We start from the raw sequence: 10,780 nt of genomic DNA on the forward strand, positions 1-10,780 counted from the left end.
AGTGTCACCTGTCAGTTCAGTGCGACTAGGGAAGGAAGGAAGGAAGGAAGGAAGGAAGGAAGGAAGGAAGGAAGGAAGGAAGGAAGGAAGGAAGAAGGAAGGAAGGAAGGAAGGAGGGAGGGAGGGAGGAGGAAGGGAGGGAGGGAGGGAGATGAGTGAGTGGATGAATGAGTAGATGAAGGAAGGAGGGAGATGAGTGAGTGGATGAATGAGTAGATGAAGGAAAGAAGGAAGGAAGGAAGGAAGGAAGGAGGGAAGGAAGGAAGGAAGGAAGGAAGGAAGGAAGGAAGGAAGGAAGGAAGGAAGGAAGGAAGGAAGGAAGGAAGGAAGGAGGGAAGGAGGGAGGAAGGAGGAAGGAAGGAAGGAAGGAAGGAAGGAAGGAAGGAAGGAGGGAAGGAGGGAGGAAGGAGGAAGGAAGGAAGGAAGGAAGGAAGGAAGGAAGGAAGGAAGGAAGGAAGGAAGGAAGGAAGGAAGGAAGGAAGGAAGGAAGGAAGGAAGGAAGGAAGGAAGGAAGGAAGGAAGGAAAAAAGGAAGGAAAAAAGGAAGGAAGGAAGGAGGTTAGTCTCCGATGTCGGTTTCCTGCGTCCCCAGACAGCTCCCGCGGGAGCTCCGGGTTTTCGAACCGCCGCCGCAACAATACGGGATTCAGCGTTCTGTTTACAAAGAGGGAGTGCCCCTATCAGCGATCGTACATAACAGTATAATTTTTCCTGGAATGAACCTTATATTCTCAAAAGGTTGGGTTTCTTTTTTCTTGTTTTATTGCGTTGTGTTTTAAATAATCGGTTTCAAGTTTTGCCAGAAAAAAAAAAAAGAGGCAGGGTGGGGTACTGTGGCTTTCGACACGCATGCGCAGAAAAACTTCCGCCCTTCCTGTTTGCAAAATGAAACTAACCTTCCAGGAACATTTTGCTTTCATCCGATTTGTTTAAATTAAACTTAACATATGGGGAATTGTGCTTTGTTTCAGTATTGTTTAGGGAATTCTTGATGTGGAAGCAACGAAAAAGCTACGCGCCCAACGTGGGGCTCGAACCCACGACCCTGGGATTAAGAGTCCCATGCTCTACCGACTGAGCTAGCCGGGCAACCCTGAAGGGTGGGCGCTTTTTTGCCTTCTTGATATGTACATGAGTCATCAACGTGTTTTAGTTTCTTTTTTCCCCCTTGTAAATTTTGTTTCTGCTTTTGAGCCAAAGTGGGTAAACCGTGCAGCTGCGCTGCAGCCGCCCGTGCCTCGCCCGCGGAATTTAAGGCTTTCTTTCCGGGCGGCGCTCGGAAGTTCGCTGGAGCACGCTTTAGCAGGCACAGAGTCGGAGCTCTGCGTAGTCTCACACTCTCTCAAGGGGAAAGGGGCCGCGCGCTGTTCAGTCACGGGAAGAGGAGCAGAGCCGGACCGCTGTGAAAGCGCGAAGCCGCGGCCAGAGGGCGGAGTAAGCGTCAGAGTGGAGAGCGGCCCCGCCTGCTCCAGACGGGCAGCACCAAACCCAAGGAAAGGGAGCCGGAGAACGGTCGAGGCGGGCTGAGGCGGCCCGGGCCAGGAGTTCAGGGAGGTTGCTTGTTCCTCTGAGAGGGCCTGTTGGAGCCGCGCTGTGCCAAAAGGGCGAGATCAGCAATGACTGTTTCATTAAATGATCTTTAAGTTCTCTGTTATTCACAAGACTAGACAAGTCATCACCTCGAGTGAACAACTGAAAACTCAACGTTAATTCACTGTGACTCATGAAAGTCCGTAAGCATCTGTGATGGGCACAGCCTGGCCACTGGTAGTAAAAAGATGAAATAGAAGGGCGTGTGCGCGAAGGCGCTTACCCGGTCCTTCACGCGGAGGTGACGTGCACCTCAAATCAGCCAGGGGGCGCAAGTGGGGCAGCGTGATGCTCCTGGAGTCCCAAGACAGCGGGCCGAATCCGGTCTCACGGCACTTTCTGGCTCCGTGACTCTGGGGAGCTCCCTTGATCGTTCTCAGCCTCAGTTTCCTCATCTGTAAAAGGGGATAACAATAGTTCCTGCCTCCCAGGGTTGTTGTAAGGTTCGAATGAGATGATGTGAGTATAATGCTAAGAGTAATCTTAAAGAGCTACATAAAAGCTATGATTATTAAAATCAATAAACATTTATTAAGCACCACTGTGCTAGGGACTGGGTTAGCTAAAAAGCTTAGGTGACATGTGGTGCCTGCTCTCGTGGAGTTTATTGTCTAGTTGGAAAATGACATATATAGAATAACTTTGCTATGTAATAATATAATAGAATGTAAGCTCCTTGAGAGCAGGCAGAACCTTTTTGGGGGTTTTTTTTATTGTCTGTATCCTCAGCAAATAGTAACACAGTAGACCCCTGAAAAAGGCTTATCAAACTTAATAAATGCTTTAGAGAGATGCAAGATAAAGTGCTTTTTTGTAAAGTGGGAAGAAGAGCTGGTGGTAGTTAGCTGCAGAGAAAACAGGAGGCGGGATTTGAGTTGGGCTTTGAAGAATGTGTAGGAGTAATTCCTAATCTGGCAAAGTGGGGGAGAAAGGACCTTCCGAGTCTAGGGAGAGCCAGGAAAGCACAGGGCCTGTGCTATCTAGGGACGAACATTAGCCCAGTCTGGCTGGAGCATGACAAACATGAGATAAAGCTGGAAAGGCACATTGGCAACAGATTAGGGTGAAAGGGGGGATGACAGGATTGCCAAGGAAAAGAATTTGAAATGTATTTGACAGGTAAGGGAGCCACTGAAGATGCTTGAGAAGAATGATGTTGCATCATTATGCAATGTTTGCATAAGGAACATTCATGTGGCATCAGTGGGAGCATAGATTTGGAGGCAGGGAGTTAACTGGAAGCCAGTGGTCCCGAGTGGTGATATTAAAGACACCTCCTAGAGTTGCTGCAATAGCAACACAGAGAGGGAGAAAAATTCCAGTGCTACTGAGTAGGTAGACTTGATCACTGGCTAAAATGAGGTGAAGGGAATGAAGGAAGCTGACAGAAATAGTGGAGTGAGGAGGAATTTAGGGAAATAAGCTTAGTTTTGCAAATTCCAATTTGCAATGCATTTGAGGAATCATGAGAATGATGTAAATCTAGAACCCAGAAGAAATGTCAGGGTTAGAGGCATTGTCCAGGAAGTCATAGGGAGGTGATAACAAGCTGGACAAATGAACAAGATTGACCAGAAGATAGAAAAGGGCAAAGGGCGGTCTCTTGGAGAATACTCACTTTAGGAGAATAGGAAGAGGGTGAAGATCTAATGAAGGAGGCATAAAAGGGGCAGTTACAGAGAGAAGAGGAAAATCAGGAAGAGGTATCTGAGGAGGAGGGGTATTCAATATACAAGAGGCGTCAGCAGAGTCAAGTGCCTTAAAGAAGAGGAAAAAAGTGAAGAACATAGAAAGGCCACTGGATTTGATAGACATTGAGTAGTGGGGGAGAGTGGAGAAGAACAGAACATGGACAGCTAAACCAGAAGGGCAGAGGAGAACCTAGAGAGAAAGACAGCATGTTTAGACGATTTTTTAAAAAAAAATTTAAAATGTTCTCTTTTCTTAATTGTGAACTTAAAAATCCACAAACATCTCAATACCCCTAGCCCTAAATACAAAGAAGAACCAGAAAGTCATGAACTATTTGTACAATTCTTTTGGAAGAATTGTATGTGCATGTGTGTGTGTGTGTGTGTGTGTGTGTGTGTAGTAGTAGCAACAAAATTGTTGTATTTGTGTCCCTTCATCCACTTATTTTTGTTTTCTCCAATGCATTTAATAAATAAATAATAGCTGGCTTTTATATAGCACCTGCCAAGTGCTGGGCACTGGGCTAAACACTTTGCAAATATTATCTCATTTGATTTTTTGTAGTGTTTTTTCAAATCTATCCCTTATCCACCAGCCTATCACCCCACCCCCACCTCCAAGTAGAAGCCCTCCTTTCTACACATAACAAACATGTATAGTCAAACAAAACAAATTAAAACATTGTTCATGTCCATTCTGTCTCTCTAGTCCTTCTGCCTGAGAATATTTGATTTACTGAATCTTACAGAATACATGCCATAAGGATATTCAAAGATTAAGGGGTTTGTGACAGAGGGCTGAAATTTAAACTTGTAGAAAAGAAATTTACCGAATCTATTTGAAAACAGTCAGTTCATGCTATGCTGCAATTTTCAGAAGTTTTCAGGGGTTTTTTTACTATATTTAACAAATGTCAATAATTCCACAACCCTGTACGTCAAAGAATTTTTTTCCCCATCAGTATTAACTATTGGGATACTACTGATTTTGTATTTTTTTCTTTAAGATTACAATGCATTTACATAGAGGTACGATTTGTTGGATTTTTGTTTATATTTATTTCATTCCAGTTTGATTTCTTTTAATTGTTACAACTTAAGTCTGTCAAACAGTAGACATTACTCATTTAATTTATGATATATTTCAGTTTAGTCAAGGTATGCTATATGTAAATATAGATTTGGTGTTCTGAAAAACAAACAAATCTCTCTGCCAAAAGATGTTTCATAAATGGTTTTTAGAAGTCACAACTGGTTACTGCTTTGGTTCAGAATTCTGAAGTCTTTCAGAGTTGTTTCTCTTTACACTATTATTGTGATAACTAACTACATTGTGCTCATTTCGTACAAATCTTTCCATATTTATTTCTTAGGGAACATTAATATTCTATTGTATTTATGTATCACAATTTAGCTATATTCCATTTGAGAGGAACTGATTTTCTTTCCATTTCTTTGCTACTATAAATATTTATGTAAGTACAGGTGCCTTCTCATTGTCCTTGGTCTCTTTGGGTGATGGGCCTAGTAGAAGTAGAGTTGAATAAAAATTTATTTATAACCTATTGACTTTGGGGGTATATTTCCAAATTATTTCCCAGAAAGTTTAAACCAATTAACAGCTCCACTAACATTGTATTACAGTGCCTATCGTGCCATGACATCTTTAAAAATGGCTATTATCAACTTTTTTCATCTTTGCCAATCTAAAAGTCTAAAGTAGAACTTTAGAGTTGTTTTAATTTACCTTTCCCTTATTATAGTAATCAAACCACACATTTTATCCTTTATAATCACTTTTATCCTTTATTTGGTTAAAAAAAATTTTCCTAGCCATAATGTATTCCTGAATTTTGAATCTGCTCTCAGATACTTACTAGCTGAATAACCCTGGGCAAATCACCTAATCTTATTTGCCTCAGTTTGCTCATCTGTAAAATGAGCTGGAGAGGACGTGGCAAACCACTCTAGTATCTTGCCAAGAAAACCCCAAATGGGTCACAAGGAGTGAAACACAACTGAAAAAACTGAACAACCAAAAAAGACATAGCTATCAAAGGTATCACCTCTTTTAATTTCTTCATGATTTCTTTTACATTTAGGCCATGCATCTGGGTTGGAATTTGTTTTAATATATGATGTAAGATATTTTTAAAGCCTAATTACTACCAAACTGCTTGCTAGTTTTCCCAAACAGGGCATTCTTACCCTAGTATTTGGTATTCTGGAAAGTTTGGATTTACAAACATTAGGCTACTATGTTCAATTGCTCCTGGGACCCGTTTACCTAGTTTATTCCACTGATAAACTTTTCTATTTTTTGACCATTACCAAATAATTTTAATTATTATTGTTTTAATATGCAGTTTGAGATCTGATACTGCTAAGCCCCCTTCATTTCTACTTGTTTTCAGTATTTTCCTTGACATTTTGTTCCTTCAGATGAATTTTGTTATTATTTTGTCTAGTTCTATAAAATAACCTTTTGTGTAATTAATTGGTGTGATACTCAATATATGAATTAATTTATGTAGCATCATCATTTTTATCATATTGGCATTATCCAAAATATGCAATTAATGTCTCCTCAATTATTTAAGTCTTTTTTTATTTCATTAAAGAGTATTTTTTGTTTTATTTATATATGTCCTGACTATGTCTTAGTAGGTGTGCTTTCAGATATGTTAAACATTCTGTTGTTATTTCAAATGATATTATTTTTTCTATCTCTCCCTGATGGGTTTTGTTAGCAATATACAGAAATGATGGGGATTTTTGTGGGTCTATTTTATATTCTGCCACTCTACTGAAGTGAATGTTTCCATTAATTTTAGTTAAGTTATCTAGTGTTCTCTAAGTAATCATCATATTATCTGCAAAAAGCAATAATTTTGTTTCCTCTTTGCCTATGCTTTTTCTTTCGATTTCCTTTTCTTATCTTTTTGATATAGTTAACATTTCTAAAACTATATCAAAGAGTAGTGATGACAATGGACAGCAATGTTTTAATCCTTAAACTTATTGGAAATAACTCTAGTGCTTTCCAAATGTAGATAATGCTAGTTCTTGGTTTCCAAGAATTTATTCTCATGTTTTCTAGTATTTTTATTTTTTTTTAATTTTTTGGATAGGCAATGGGGGTTAAGTGACTTGCCCAGGGCCACACAGCTACTAAGTGTTATGTGTTTGAGGTCGGTTTTGAGCTCAGGTCCTCCTGAATCCAGGGCCAGTGCCCTATCCACTGCACCACCTAGCTGTCCCCTCTAGTATTTTTAACAAATGAGAATTGCATGTTGTTGAAGACTTTTTCTGTATCTAGTGATAAAATAATGAGATTTTTATTATTTTTGTTATTAATAAGATCTATTTATAGTTTTGCTAGTATTCAACCAGCCTTCATTCTGGATACAAAACTAACCTTACCATAATTAGTTATCTTTTAATATGTTGTTTTGGTCTCTTGGTGATATTTTATTTAATATTTTTGCATCAATATATTAGAGGCAGTTAGATGGATAGAAGGGCAGCTAGGAGATACAGTGGATAGAATTTTGGACCTGGACTCAGGAAGTCTCGTCTTCATGAATTCAAATCTGTCATGAGACACTTACTAGCTTTATGACCCTGGGCAAGTCATTTAACCCTGTTTGCCTCAGTTTCCTTATCTGCAAAATGAACTACAGAAAGAAATAACAAACCACTCCAGTATCTTTGCTAAGAAAACCCCAAATATGATCATGAAAAACCACTGAACTGAAAATGGACAGAATGTATGGGCAGAACTAAAGTCAGGACCCAGAGTCAATTTTAAACATGTTTAGCTGAAGATATCCAGTTCAAGATGTCAAATAGGCAGCTGGAGATATGAGAATGGAGGAAAGGAGAGAGGTTAAGGCCATAGGACCTAGAGTCAGGAAAACCTGAGCTCAAAGCCCCTTAGTAACTGTGTGACCCTGCAGAAGTCACTTAACTTCTGTCAGCCTTATTTGTAGAATGCAGATCTCCCAGAATTGTTGTGAGGAAAAAAGTGAGGTAATGTTTGCAAAGCACTTTGGAAAACTAGAAATATTATATATAAAAGCTAGCTGCTATTATTAGAGATATTGTGCTTTATTTCTGTCCTTTATCGCTCTCCAGTTTGTGTATTAGGGCCATATTTATTTCATAAGAATTTGTTGGGATTCCTTCTTTCTTTGTTTTTGCAGCCAATTTATGTGGTATTAGAGTTGCCCTTTGAATGTTTAATAGCATTAAATAAATAAAATTATATTGTAATATTTATATTAATATTATGTGTTTAATATAATACATAATATATTAATATAATGACATTAATAAATTAATAATAAAAATAATAAATAAAATGCATTTTTGCATCCATCTGGACATGAGTTGTATTTTTTTCCCCTTTGGCCAGCCATTTATGGCCAGTTAAATGTATTTTTCTTAGATTGGGCTATTTAAATACTATGTTCCTTGTTTTGTTAATCTGGGTATTTTATATTTTTGTAAATATTAGTCTATTTCTTTTAAGGTCAGTTTTGTTAGAATATAACTGAGTGAAACAGTTTCTGTTTTATTTCCTCTTTACTTGTTACAAGTTCTCATTTTATCATTTTATTTCAGTAATTTGCTCCACTTCCTCTGCTCTCATTCTTTTCTAAACTCATCAGTTTTGGCTTCAGAGTTCATTATACAACTGAAACTGCTCCCTCCAGGTACAAATGATCTCTTAAGTGCTTTTTCTCACTCGTCATCCTTCTTGACTCCTCTGCAAACTTTAACATTGTTCATCACCCTCTTCTCCTTGGCATTTTCTTTCCTCTAGGTTTTTATGATATTACTTTATCATGTTCCTCCTCCTACCTGTCTGACTATTCCTTCTCAGTCTCCCTAACTAGATCTTTATCTAGGTCACACTCACTAGCAATGGGTATCCCCCAAGGCTCTATGCTGGGACCCCTTCTCTTCTCCCTCTCCACTATTTAATTTAGTAATCTCATCATTTCCCATGGATTTATTTATCATCTCTCTGTAGATGATTCTTAGATCTGCATTCTTAACCTCTCTCCTTTCCTCCATTCTTATATCTCCAGCTGCCTATTTGATGCCTTGAACTGGATGTCCCAGAGATATCTTCAACTCAACAAGTTCAAAATTGAATTCATTATTCCTCCCCTGACCCCCGGCCCTGCTCAAATCATCCCTTCTTCCTAAGTTCCCTTCTTTGTTCAAATGGTTCCACCATTTTCCCAGGAAGAAAGGAAGGAAACAAGAATTTATTAAGCGCCTACAATTTTCCAAGCACAGTGCTAAGTGCTTTACAAATATTATCTCATTTCATCCTCACAACAACCCAGGGAGGTAGGTTTACTATTATTACCCCTTTTTTACAGTTGAGGAAATTGAGGCAGACAGCAGTTAAGTGACTTGCTCAGGGTCACAGCAAGTTAATACAGTTAGCAAGTATCTGATTTGAACTGAGAGAAATGATATTTCTCTCTGATGTTAATAACAATTTACTACTGGGGAGATCCAGGATTTTTTCCCTTCCATTTCCTTGTTCAGAAATCAACCCTTGTAGGCTATTCAGACAGCCTTTGAAGTGCAGAGCTGATAATGAGATGAAATCTTGGGAAACCGGAAAAACTTAGATCTGATTAAAAGATAAAGAAATTTTAGTTTAGGTGAATTGGTCTGGGTGGAAGTGGACTGCCCCTTTGGTCTAGATTACCCTAGGTGAGGTGGTGTGGGTATAGATAATAGTCTCTTTGTCCAAAACTGAGCAATCAGTCATGTGCCTCAGACCCTCATTAGAATAAGCCCACTTCTCATTATTTGTTAACCAATCAGAGTTGATTTCCACCTGTTAGGATTCCCCATGCCAAGACCACCCTTCTACTTTTACTCTCTTTTTACTATTAGGACATATCCTGTTTTTCAGTGCTAAGCCCCAGCAAGCAAGCTGTGTCCTGAGGTTGGCATGACAACAATTCTTTGCAGTCACAGCTCTGGATGAATTTAGCCACACCAAAATCCCAGAATGATGTCACACCAGCCCCAAGTAGTCCTGAACTTGGGCAAGCACCTGCAGGCACGGTGTTCCAGTCATAAGTCCTGCTATGAATCAAACTTGCCTCATTGATGCTGTTACCCCTCGTTGTCATGGCTACAACACACATTGCTATATGTATTAAGATTTAACCTCACTAAAGTGGGTCTCCTTCTAGAGGAGGCCCCAGCATCTGTGTCGTTTCCCTTCTCCAATGGAATAAAGAAAACTTTTTGCTTATGATCATTGTTAGCTCTTTTATTTTATTTTGTGTGATTTTGTTTTATTTGATGTGATTTCTTAGAGTTAACTGAGGTTATGATAACCTGTGTGAGCTCTTTGGTATTTTCAGAGTCAATAGCAGTTGCACAAACTTTTTGTTAATTTGTTTTCAAATCTGACAAGAAACACCCCCTCTTCCAAGGGCATATAAGCAGTGAGTGGATTCTGTGAGGGGTCTTTGGCATTCCAGAGTGCCACTAACCCCTTTTATTAGTTATCCACTAGCTTAATGATTCATTGCCCAGAAACTATGTATCTCAAACTTTTATACATCACAGAATTCAGTTCTTATTGATTCCAGGCTCAGCCCTCTATCCAGGCTCACAACCTTGATTTCACCCCTGACCTCCCTCACTTCTACTCACACTATATGTCCAACCTATTGACAACTCCTGTCATTTCTACCTTTGCAATATCTTTCACATTTCCCCTTCTCTCCTCTGCCGTAGCCACTCCCTGGTTCAGGCCCTTGCCACTTCACAACCGGCCTATATTGCAATAGCCTACTCATTGGTTTGCCTGTCACAAATCTGTCCCCACTCTACCATGACTACCAAAGTGATCTTCCTAAGGTGCAGGACTGCCCATGTCATCCCCTACTCAATCAACCCTGGTGATTCTCTATCACTTCCAATATCAAACATGAAATATTCTGTTTGACTTTTAGAGCTCTCCCTAACTTTCCAGCTTTCTTCTACTTTATTCCCCTGCATGCACTAGACAATCCAGCAATACTTGGCTTTCTTGCTCCTTCTCCCTCTGCCTCCCAACTCCAAGCCTTTTCACTGACTGTTACCTTGCCTACAACGGTCTTCCTCCTTGTCTCTGCCTCCTGGTTTCATTGTCTTCTTTCAAGCCTCAGATCAAATTGTACCTTCTGAAAGAGGCTTTTCCCAGCCCCCCATAATGATGCTAAGGGCCTTCCCTCTGAAATTACCTCCGGTTAACCCTGTATATGCCTTGTTTATGGACAATTTTTTTAACATATTGTCTCCACCATTAGAATGTAATCTCCTTGAGGTTAGGGAATGGTTTTGCTTTTCTTTGTATCTCCAGCCCTTGCCCTAGTTCCTGGCATATAGTTAAAGTTTAATAAATGTTTATTGACTTGACATGACTTTTTATGAATGATAGGATAGAAGCCACTCCACTCCATTTTAGCCTCC

The 10,780-nt window shown here is 39.6% G+C and overlaps 1 long non-coding RNA gene and 1 other non-coding gene across 2 annotated transcripts; one reads left to right on the top strand and one right to left on the bottom strand.

Moving 5' to 3' along the window:
• The first annotated feature begins 781 nt into the window (after positions 1–781).
• LOC144456357 (uncharacterized) lies at positions 782–9,572 on the top strand. The gene is made up of 3 exons (XR_013485453.1): positions 782–2,048; positions 8,377–8,644; positions 9,225–9,572. It is a non-coding gene; the product is annotated as an uncharacterized LOC144456357 (long non-coding RNA).
• On the bottom strand, positions 1,016–1,088 carry TRNAK-CUU (transfer RNA lysine (anticodon CUU)). The gene has a single exon. It is a non-coding gene; the product is annotated as a tRNA-Lys (tRNA).
• Positions 9,573–10,780: the final 1,208 nt, after the last annotated feature.

The sequence above is a fragment of the Phascolarctos cinereus genome, unplaced genomic scaffold (assembly GCF_003287225.1).
Source record: "Phascolarctos cinereus isolate Bilbo 61053 unplaced genomic scaffold, phaCin_HiC Scaffold_3;HRSCAF=262, whole genome shotgun sequence".
NCBI lineage: Eukaryota > Metazoa > Chordata > Mammalia > Diprotodontia > Phascolarctidae > Phascolarctos > Phascolarctos cinereus.